We start from the raw sequence: 10586 nt of genomic DNA on the forward strand, positions 1-10586 counted from the left end.
CCCACTCTCAGAAGGCAGCCTTCAAACACTGCCACCTGTCAAGTATTAACCAGGCTAGTTTAAAAACAGAGAGCCCAGTTACAATTTTAACTAATGTAATACTGGGGATTCCCAAGCTGCCCGGTGCTATGGAAAGAACCTAGAAGCCTGGGAGGACAGTACCACACATTGGAATGAAATGTTGCCACCCATGGTTGTCCAGGGTACCACTTCCCAATATATATACAATTTGTTACACAAATTGTTATACTGTAGATGCCATTGTAGCTGATCCACCCCCCAGTGAGTCTGCTTTTATAGGTGCAGTGGAAAAGCCTGGGGAGTCAAACCCTTGTGTTCAGATGTCAAAGCTTGTATTTTCCCACTTACTTACAAGTAGTTATTGGCTATTAAAAAACAGATGAAATGACACCCTATAGAAGGTGTGTCCATGAGCCTGATAATTCCAAGTCTTTCTCCAGATTTGCTGACTTGTGGTTTCTTGCTAGATGACCTTTCTCCCTTAGAGCTTTGACAAAATCAGCACATGGACCGTCCCATCTCCTCCCCATGTTTATCCTCACCTGACTCAGTATGTCTTGGCCTGAAGGATCTGGGGGCTCGTGGACTCATCCTTGCACTTGCAGCTTCTCCTCCTTTTCCTGCCTCCTAAGTGCCATCAGCTTCTCATGGCACCATGAGTGAAATGTTCCAAGAGAATGCTCCGTGTTCCAGAAGCGGCAGAAAACACTCGCATGAAGCTTTAAAAATTTCTTGGCCAAATGATAAAAAGGAGACACGGTTGTCACTCTGAAAGTCAACGAGAAGAAAATTATTGGAAATAAGGCATAGGATGTTGATGACTGACAAGCAATGCAGGCTTTAGAGAAAAGTGTCTTGAGGAATGCCAGACTCTGCTGGACACATAGTGATCGCGAACAGGTGCTGGGCCCTGGGTATGCAAATACCAGCACAGGACACAGGCCCTGTCCTGCAGGAGTTAATGTGTGTGTCGTAGAGACAAACATCCCATGCCTGGTAAACATTGACTTTCAGGGTTCTGATGTCTGCTCTTAATATTGGTATTCTCTGTGACCCTTAGCTTCTCCCTAAACACACTCAGTTGTTTGTCAAAGACAAAGTAAAGAAGCTCGTTGTGTGATCTTGGGAATGGCCGGGTACATTTCTTAGAAGTCTCTCGATTCCTGGGGACTGTGGCTTCAGGAATCGGGTGCCAGACTCACCCTGCTCTCCCTGGGCAACGAGCTATTCTTGCTCCTCTGCCTGGGATGGGGTCTCAGGAGGCAGCCTGAGTTTGGGGTTGGCAAGGGTAGCTGTGTTTGCGGGGCAGGACTTCATGGGGCTTCATGGAGGGTGGATCCCTTGGAATCCATGGTGGATCCCTTCAGTTTCTGAAGAGGACTTCTGGTAATAAGGGTGAGATATGTATGAGCCTTCTAGAAACAGTGGAACGGGTGTTTTCCCCATAACAAATGCAAGTGCTGAGAGAGCAGATGACTACTGCTCTGTCCTACCCCTGTGATGGCATGTCCTGGAGAATGTGTGCTATTCAGGGAGGTTCAGTGAGCGAACCCCCCAATCATGTTTAGGTCTAAACACCCAATTATTTTCCCGAATTTAATCATGTCTTTCTCCTCCCATGGCTTCCCACAGCTCTCTGACACCATTCTCTCTCTCTTTCAGGCAACCTCATCTTGTGAATTCTGGCTGGGAAAAGAATTCAGTGTTGGGCAAGGCTAAATCATGATAAATGCATTCTCCAAGGACGGAGTTAAAACATAGACAGCTCCACAGACTGTTCTCTTAAAGGTGATCCCAGGTTTTTTGTATTAGGGTTCCAGATTACCACTTCCTCAGTGGCTCTTTTTGACAATTATTATGAACAACCTATCCTCAGAATTACCGGAATGAAGAGGAGATTCTAGTTATGGACAGGAACATGAGCTTCTGGAGACAGACAGCTCATCCTTTCTTAGCCATGTGACTTTGTATTTGCCTTCTTAATTTCTGAGCTTTCATTTCCTTGTTTGAGGGTTTGCTATACGTAAAGGATTTATTAGCCTAACCCAGTCATTTCTCTTTGACTGTAAGTTCTTTTCTATCCTATTAAAAATAAGTTAAAAGATATACTGGGGGGAGGGAGATATACTGGAGGGACAGGGTGGGGAATGGGCAAAATAGGTGAGGGTAGAACAGGCTTCCAGTTATGGAATGAATAAGTCATGGGGAAGAAAGGTACAGCATAAGGGCTAGAGTCAATGGTATTATGATAACTTTGTAGGGTGACAGACGGGAGCTACACTTGTGGTCAGTGTCGCATAAGGTACAAAGTTACTGGAAGACTGTGTTGTACCTCCGAAACTAATGTAGCACTGTCAGCTATAATCAAATAAAAAAAAAATTCAAATAAAATATATGCTGAGTGTTGGGGCGCCTGGGTGGTTCAGTCGGTTAAGTGTAGGACTCTTGATTTCGGCTCAGGTGGTGATCTCAGGGTCCTGAGATGGAGCCCCGTGTTGGGCTCTGTGCTCAGTAGGAGGTCTGCTGAAGATTCTCTTCCTCTAACCCTCCCCTGCTCCTGCTCTTGAGCACTTTCTGTCTCTCTAAAATAAATAAATAAATCTTAAAATCCACACACACACACACACACACACACACACACGCACACACAGGGTGTTTCATAACTTCTGCAAAATGAACAGATGATTAGGTGTTTTCCTCCCTGATAATTCCAAGTCAGAGGTCCTCGTGTCTCAAGAGAGCTGTCAGTTTCATGCACACGGTGCGCTCTCAGTGCGTATTTCGTGAATGAGTGGATGAACAAAGTACAAAATGTGTTGCAATATTAAAAAATGCAAGTCAGATTTAGAACAAAACCGGAAGATCCTAACACAGACTTGCTTTACTCTTAGACTGTTTTTAACATTTAAGAAGTTAACAACAATACAAAACAAAACAAAAACCTCCCTTATCAGGGGGTTTTTATTAGGCATGAGCTCCCATGTGGAAACTGTTATCACAGTTATCATTGTTATCACAGAAGTGAGGAGGGCAGAGGCTTGGAGTGTTACCTGGAAGGGGCGGGTGTTGGGCTTTGCATCCGCTAGGCCAACGTTTAGGACAGAGGAGTGATAACACCAACACCCCAGATTGTCCTCATTGACTGAAGGGACCATTCAGCTTCCTCAAGCACCTGGATTATTGCCAGGGAAGAGCTTATGAGGCCAGTAAACCTGATTCACTCTGCCATTATCCTCTGCAAGGGACTGCTTCTATCTGTAGCCAGTTTACAGAGCAGGATACTGACCTGATGATCTCGGGAGTCACACCTAGTGGTGTTATGTTAGCAGTGGCCTGGCCAATGAGCTCTGCAGCAGGATATCGGCTCTGTAAAAATATCCAAAACAGTATGGTTATTTACATTCAAGCATTTCTATGTGGGTCATCATGGTGAGTGTTCAATGCATAAGCAGCAGTCATGAAATAGTAGAGGCCACACAGTGTAGTAATTGAGAATGTGATCCGTGGAGTCAGACTTCCTAGGTCTACAGCCAAACATGCCCTGCTCTAGCCGCATGACCTTGCCCTGTGCTAACACTCCTAATGCTTCAGTTTCTTCAGTTCTAAAAGCCGTGTAATGAAAGTACTAACCTCATATGATTGCCCTCTCAACTAAACAGGATAAAGCATCACGGGGCAGGTGTCTTGTAGAGATCATCTAGCACCACATAAATCAAAGTGTGTTCTCCACTGCCCATCAGTTCATTAAATAGTCACCTGTGTGATGGGAAAATAGTTCAGGACTTGAATAAATTGGATGAGCAGTGTATTAAATCGACCACAGATAAAATAAATGTTAGGAATCCTATGATCACGAATTTCAGGTGCGGTTTGTAAATTGCTAAACTCCTTGTCTGATAATTACATGTATCAGAACAGATTCCCAAGTAGGTGTTCAACAAATACAGTTACTAAGAGCCACTGAGCTTTTCTAAAAAATACTATTTTAAGACTTATTTATTTATTTGAGAGAGAGAGAACATGGGAGAGAGTATGGGGGGAAGGGGGAAGAGAGAAAGAGAGAGAGAGAAGCAGACTCCCTACCAAGTGCAGAGCCCAGACCCTGATGCAGTAGCCCCAGAACTTTCTAAGGAGGTACCCCTATACTGGACTTGAGGGAAGTGGCTTTAGGGCATAGCATCATTCTCAGGGACACCCAAATTGCCTTCTAGCAGATGGAAATTGCTTTTGGTGAATGGCTGGGTTGGAAAGCAGGAGAAAGAGATGGGCCCATCAAAATTCAGGTGTCCTCAATGAGGACAGTCTGGGGGATTGGACAATGAGGACTGTCCCTGGGGGAGGCAGACCCTTCAGCTCAAGTCACTGTCCTAACCTACGAGGGTTCCCAGGAATGCTCCTGTGATATCCCTGGTCAATAAAAGGCATTTCGTTACTTAAGTCAGAAAAGTATACAGCCCATTATCTCACGGGTGGTAGATTAGCAACAGCGCATGTGATGTTTTTCATTTTCTGCATAGTTTATTACATAGTATAGGTCTAATAATGGTATTCATTTGAGAGGTTATTCCTAGAGAGGTATAAAAGCCAGTTAAAGATTTGCTCAAAAATGACACAAGAAATACTAGATTGACTTTGAAAGTTATTATACTTAAATAATCCAGCAAAACTCGGTAGGTGGAAAAATACTAAGTTTTCCACCTACCGAGTTTCAAAGCTGATACTTCACATGAACAGATGCCTTGCCCTGCATTGGTTGAAAACAGATTTAAAGTGGGTCTTAAGGTATATGGACACAAGTCTGTGTTCGGGATGAACTGAGAGGATGGCATGTGGAATGGTGTTGGAGGAGAGGTTGGGAGTGCAAGCAGGAACAGGCACTGATGGTTAAAGGGACCACCAAAATATAAAACAGTGGTTAGGGCTGCTTAGTTTTAAGTGACAGAAAAACCACCTCCCCCCCTTTAAACAAAAAACAAAAGGGATTATGATTTCATATGACTGGAAAGTTCAAGGGCCATTCAAACTAGAACTTTATCTCTCTTTCCATCACTTGGCTTGTCTTCTCACTATATGTTGACTTTATTCCCAGGCAAGCTCTCTACACTGGCAGGATTGTCTGGCTCTGGCAACCCTAGGAACTCATGACCTGAGAAGAAGAGTTAATTACTCTCTCCCATACCCTCTCTCCCATACAAACTTTTGAAAATTCTGTATAAGGACTCCCACCCAAGTGCTGAGCTGGGACTCCATTTCCATCCTCAGACCAGTCACTATACTCTGGGAAGTAAAATACTATAACTGATCCAGAATTGGCCACTTGCAGGAGTAGAGGACAGAGAGAGGAGATGATGATGGTGACTGCCAAATTCACCAGGGCCCCATGGAGAGAGGTCTTTCTCCAAAGGCCAGTGTGCTAGGTGAGGAGTTCAGATACTGACTGAAGCCTATGTGTGATTTTTCAGGCTCTACCAAAGACAATGACAAAGGCTCTAACTAGCAGACCTCATGGAGAATGCTGTCGTACTGCACCAGACTTGGTGCACAGCCAATGGACGGAAGTCTGAAGGGAGTTACAGTCAAGGACTCCTTCCTCTGGCTAGCCATAGTCTTAGGCATATCTAGAGTCCTTCATTCTGTCCCAGGTCCACAGAAGGCTTTAGTTTGAGGATCTTTTGGCTGCAAGACTATCTCCATGTCTGTACTGATCCACCTGATATTTTAGAGATGACATTCAATGGCGGGAGGTGGGGTTGGGGAGTGATGAAATATGGATGAGTTGGTACTTTGTCTGGTTTAACCTCTTGTTTATGTTATTGTAGTGAGTGATTAAAGTCTTCACTATTACTTTCATTTGTAGTAATCAGCTACTCTGACACCTGGTAGTTCAGCTCTCTCCAGCTCAGTTGAGCTCCTGACAAATTGGCACAATGATCAGAATAGTTGGTTAGGCACAGTGCCACTCTGGAAAAAACAAAAAGCCTGAGAAGCCCACAGGCACCTTTGGGAAATGCTAGTAGAGTCCACGGGACATCTAGAGGGCTGTGGCATATCGTTTCCAAGAGTCTGAAGTCCTGTGGGGTACTCACCAGTGGGTCTTGGGAAGTGCCAGTGGATCCTGAGAGACACTTCACCACCATGTCTTTGGATCTCAGAAAGAAACTCTGGGGCATTATTCATGAGTGCTAGTGGGTTGTAGAAACAAGCTTTTTAGTTCTGAGACATATCACTGGTCCTCCCTTTTGGCCCCGACTCTCCACCTGAACGCATTTGGTAGGTCAGATGAGAGACCCAATGGAGGAGTTTGGAGAAAGTGAAGGAAATAGTTTCTTTCCTAGACTGTGTAGGGCTCTCTGATAATGGGACTGAGATGGTCAGTGGGGCTTCTGTGAACTGAGTAACTCCAAGCAGGTCCAAGGCACCAATAAACAACTGTGGGATAGGAGCACAAGCTAGAACTTTAGAGAAAAAGGAAAAGGAAAGGAACACATCAACCATTTGGGATCATGTTCGGAGCCTCAAAAGAGACCTTAGAGACTGAAGTAGATCCCCTCTAGAGGTGATCTTGCCAAAGTTAATAAAAAGGGAAAGAGACCAAGAGGTTTGATTGAAGCCTCCAGAGCAGATTCTCTTGACCTCAAACTCAACAGTAATATTTTAGGACTATATGTTAGAGAATAAGGGAGGGCTGCCTGAGCCGGGGATGCAGAGTTAGGAATAAGAGACTATTAGCTCAGAACAATTCTCAGATGATCCTGTAAGTGATTCAACTGAAAGAAGTGCCCACCTTCTTCTGAAAAAGGGAATCCCCCCCGCGACAGGTTCATTTCTGGGATCTCAAAGTTTAGGTTTACTATAGTCAATGGAAGCTACTCAGGAGTGGAAGAATGTCCATGAATGAAACTGTGTTATGTCTTAAGCAAGCTCTACTGTATATTTTGTAGCTTGTGGAGACATTTATCAGAGGAAATAAATACTTTAATCCCAAAGAATTAAGAACTGTTGGTCTTAGAGACTCAACATAAGTATTTCCAAGGCTTCCACTGTTAAGTTTCTTGAAATATACATAGTGTTTATAAAAACATAAGTAATTTGAAAAATATTGCTTTCCTTACTTGATGTATTTAATACGAAGATAAATATGCAATTCCCGTCTATGGACTGCAACTTCATAATTGATCAATGAATCATTCAGTTGTAATGATTTCTTTTTCCCCTCACTGAATTGTTCTAGATGACTGAAGGGCTAAAGGAACTATAAAACATAATTCCTCCCCTCAAGAAGCTTAGTGTTTACTTGGGAATAAGAAGAGGATAGGGGGCACCTGGGTGGCTCAGTTTGTTAAGCCTCTGCCTTTGCCTCAGGTCATGATCTCAGGGTCCTGGGATCGAGCCCCACATCAGGCTCTCTGCTCAGTGGGGAGCCTTGTGATCTGTGTGTGTGTGTGTGTGTGTGTGTGTGAAATAAATAAATAACAAGATTTAAAAAAAAGAAGAAGAAGAAGAGGATAGAATGTTCAGTCTATAATGACCTGCCAGTGTGAGTGATTTAGGTCCTAAAGGTTCTAGAAATCCAAAGATGAGAGATCACAGTGGAGGAATAATCCAGGAAAATTTCCTATGCGGTGGTCTCGCCTCCTCCTGCTGCCTCTGACACCTTGCTCCATCTACATTCTCTTCTCCACCTCAGCCTGCTCCCCTATTAAGAACCACTCCACACATGAATACCGAAGTCGAGGCTTCTGTTCTGTATCTCCCCTTCACCGTTCTCTACACAGCAAGAGCCATCTTCAGTTGCCATTTCTTTGCCTCTTCCGGGTATTTTTTACACACATAAAAATGGTTACTTTCACATCTAACAATTACACTTAGCAATATGCCGCATCGATGTCTTGCTCATCTTTGTCTTCTGTTGGGGCACTGAGTGTACTAGTTGAGTGTGAACCTCCTCGAGCCAGGCTGCTGGGGTTCAAACCCCAGGTCTGCAGGTTTCTAGCGCTGGGAAAGTTAAAGTATCTTTCTTGTGAGTCAGTTTTCTCAACCATAAAATAGAGGGTAATAATAGTACCTAACTTCGATTTTTATAAAAAGGTATTAAACTAGGGTCGCCTGGTTAGGGTCAGTCAGTTAAGCATCTGACTCTTGGTTTTGTCTCAGGTCATGGTCTCAGGGTCCTGAAATCGAACCCCATGTGGGGCTCTGCACTCAGGAGTCTGTTTGATATTTTTTCCCTCTGCCTCTCCCTCCCCATCTGCCCTTCTCCCACTCATACTCTCTCTCAGATAAATAAATAAATAAATAAATAAATAAATAAATAAATAAATATTTTTAAACAATTGATTAAATTAATAATGTAACCACTCAGAACTGTGCTTGACAGAGAATAAATACTCAGTAACTGTTAGGTGTTATTATTAACCTTGCCTTCCACCTGACCTCTTTTCTTCCTGCTTAAGAATATCATTTAATGGTGATTTGAGTGAGTTTGTGGTAAAACTTTCCCAGTTTTTCTGTTTTAAGATTTTGTTTTTTTCTGTCCTCAAGCTTAAATGGTAATATATTTGAATATAGAATGCTTTCCTTCAGTGGTTTGGAGACATTATTCCGGTGGCTTTGACATTTATTGTCGCTTATAGGATGTCTTCAGTTACCCTAATCTTTATTCATTTTTAAGCAATATACGTTTTCTGGTAGCTTCTGAGGAGTTTTCTTTGTCTTTGATAGACTACACTTCCACTGCAATATGTCTAGATGTAGTTTTATTTTTATTTATCCTACTCAATGACTGCAATGCACTTTTGATTTAGATATATATATATATTTTATTTTGGAATATTCCATAGTATATATCACTTCTCGGTCACTCTTGGCATTTCTTCTATGGGAGGTCTTAAGCAATTGTTGGAGCCATTCAATCTTTACTCAGTAAACAGTAACTGACATTTCATATTTTTATCTTCTTATCTCTTGGTGTCAGTTTCTGTGTTAGTTCTGCGTTAGTTCTGTGTTAACTTTGGTATAGTTACCTTTTCTTTATTCCAATCCAGAGTTCATTTTATTTATTAAATATTATTTTTTATTTCACTACTTATATTTTTCATTTGTAAGATTTCAATTGTTCCCTTTTCATAACTGATTTTATTTAATTTCTATTTATTTCCAGTTCATTTCTTGCTTCTTTCTTTATTTTTTTAAAAAATAAGCTCTACAGCCAATGTGGGGCTTGAACTCATTAACTCTGAGATCAAGAGCTGCATGTTCTGTAAACTGAGCCAGCCAGAAGACCCTTGTTCCTTTCTTTTTTAATGGAACTTATACTTTCATTTATGTCTTTGAAAATTCCAAACGTGAATTTATCTGGATTTAATTTTTCTGCTTATCTGTACTTGATTTTCCAAGTTTGGGAACTTTAGTTTGCAGGCTTATTTTGAGTGGCATGTCTTCTCATTCCCACTCTTCTCCCTCTAAACTACTTTCTTCTGCTAGTTTTCACCCCCAGAAGTCCCCTCTTTATCCCTTATTATAAAATGAGATCTTTTAAATCCGTTTTGGAACTCCTATGCTCTTGGTTCTTTCCCTCACCAATTTATTTTCTGAATTGTTACCCAAGTTGGTGTAACTTCCCAATTGTTTCCTTGCCTTCAATCTCATCTTTTCCCGCAAGATTCTCTTCCTCTAAGTCTTACCCTTTCTGGTGTGCTCCACACTTCTATTGAAGAGAATTTTCTAAAAAAAGGAAATGTGATCACAATACTCACCTCCTTAATGTCCATCAATGGCTCCTCATTGCTTTCATATTTACAGAATAATAATTTTTGTAAGACTCAAGTTTTAAGTATTTCACGGTGGGTTTCTTGCTGTCTTCACCAGCTTCGTCATTTGCTGTCTCCCTTAACGCCACAACTGTCATACTGAACATCTTGTAGTATCTTGAATGTGCTGTATTTTCTCAGAATCTCTGCGATGATCCTGCTCTAATCATTCTGATTATGCTGCTGTGCCCAAATCTCCCTTGCTCTTCTCTTACTCTCTGTCCAGTTAATATGTACTCATGCATCAAAACACTACTTAGATATGACCTCTCCTGGGAAACTTTATAGATTTATCTTCCTACTTATCTTCTGTCCCTTAGAAATGGCTTCACGGAAATCTGTGCCCAACTTACTTCCATTATGATGTTTGCTTGTTGTCTTTCCCTTTATGTTTTGGGTTTCTTGGGGGTCAGAAGCTATTTCTTTCCTTTATCTTTTTAAGCTCTGTACTTCCAGCACCCAGAAAAGCACCTGCCCTGGAGCAAGTACTCAATATTTGTTGCATTAATATGTAAATGTTAAATACATAAACGAATGAATTGAAACCAGAGCCATTCTGGTGTCTGCTACTAAGGACAGAAAAACAAGGGAAAGCCAGGTGGGGACTGAGAAAGAGTCCTGGAACTTATTCACAGGAAGGCCATTTTAGAGTTCCTGGACACCAACATTATTGACAAGGGACAAGTAAGGGGGATTCACCCTGTCATACGGAGTCTCTCTCCTGATAGATAGTATGTGCCAAGTTCCACCATAAAT

At 42.0% G+C, this 10586-nt stretch overlaps 1 long non-coding RNA gene across 1 annotated transcript; it reads right to left on the reverse strand.

The window, feature by feature from the left end:
- Window positions 1-708: 708 nt before the first annotated feature.
- Window positions 709-9796, reverse strand: LOC116871738. The gene is made up of 3 exons (XR_004383496.1): window positions 9777-9796; window positions 3308-3387; window positions 709-789 (listed from the first exon to the last, which is right to left on the reverse strand). It is a non-coding gene; the product is annotated as an uncharacterized LOC116871738 (long non-coding RNA).
- Between the last annotated feature and the right edge of the window lie 790 nt (window positions 9797-10586).

This window comes from Lontra canadensis, unplaced genomic scaffold (genome assembly GCF_010015895.1).
Source record: "Lontra canadensis isolate GAN:19392208 unplaced genomic scaffold, GSC_riverotter_1.0 scaffold27, whole genome shotgun sequence".
NCBI classification, from domain to species: domain Eukaryota; kingdom Metazoa; phylum Chordata; class Mammalia; order Carnivora; family Mustelidae; genus Lontra; species Lontra canadensis.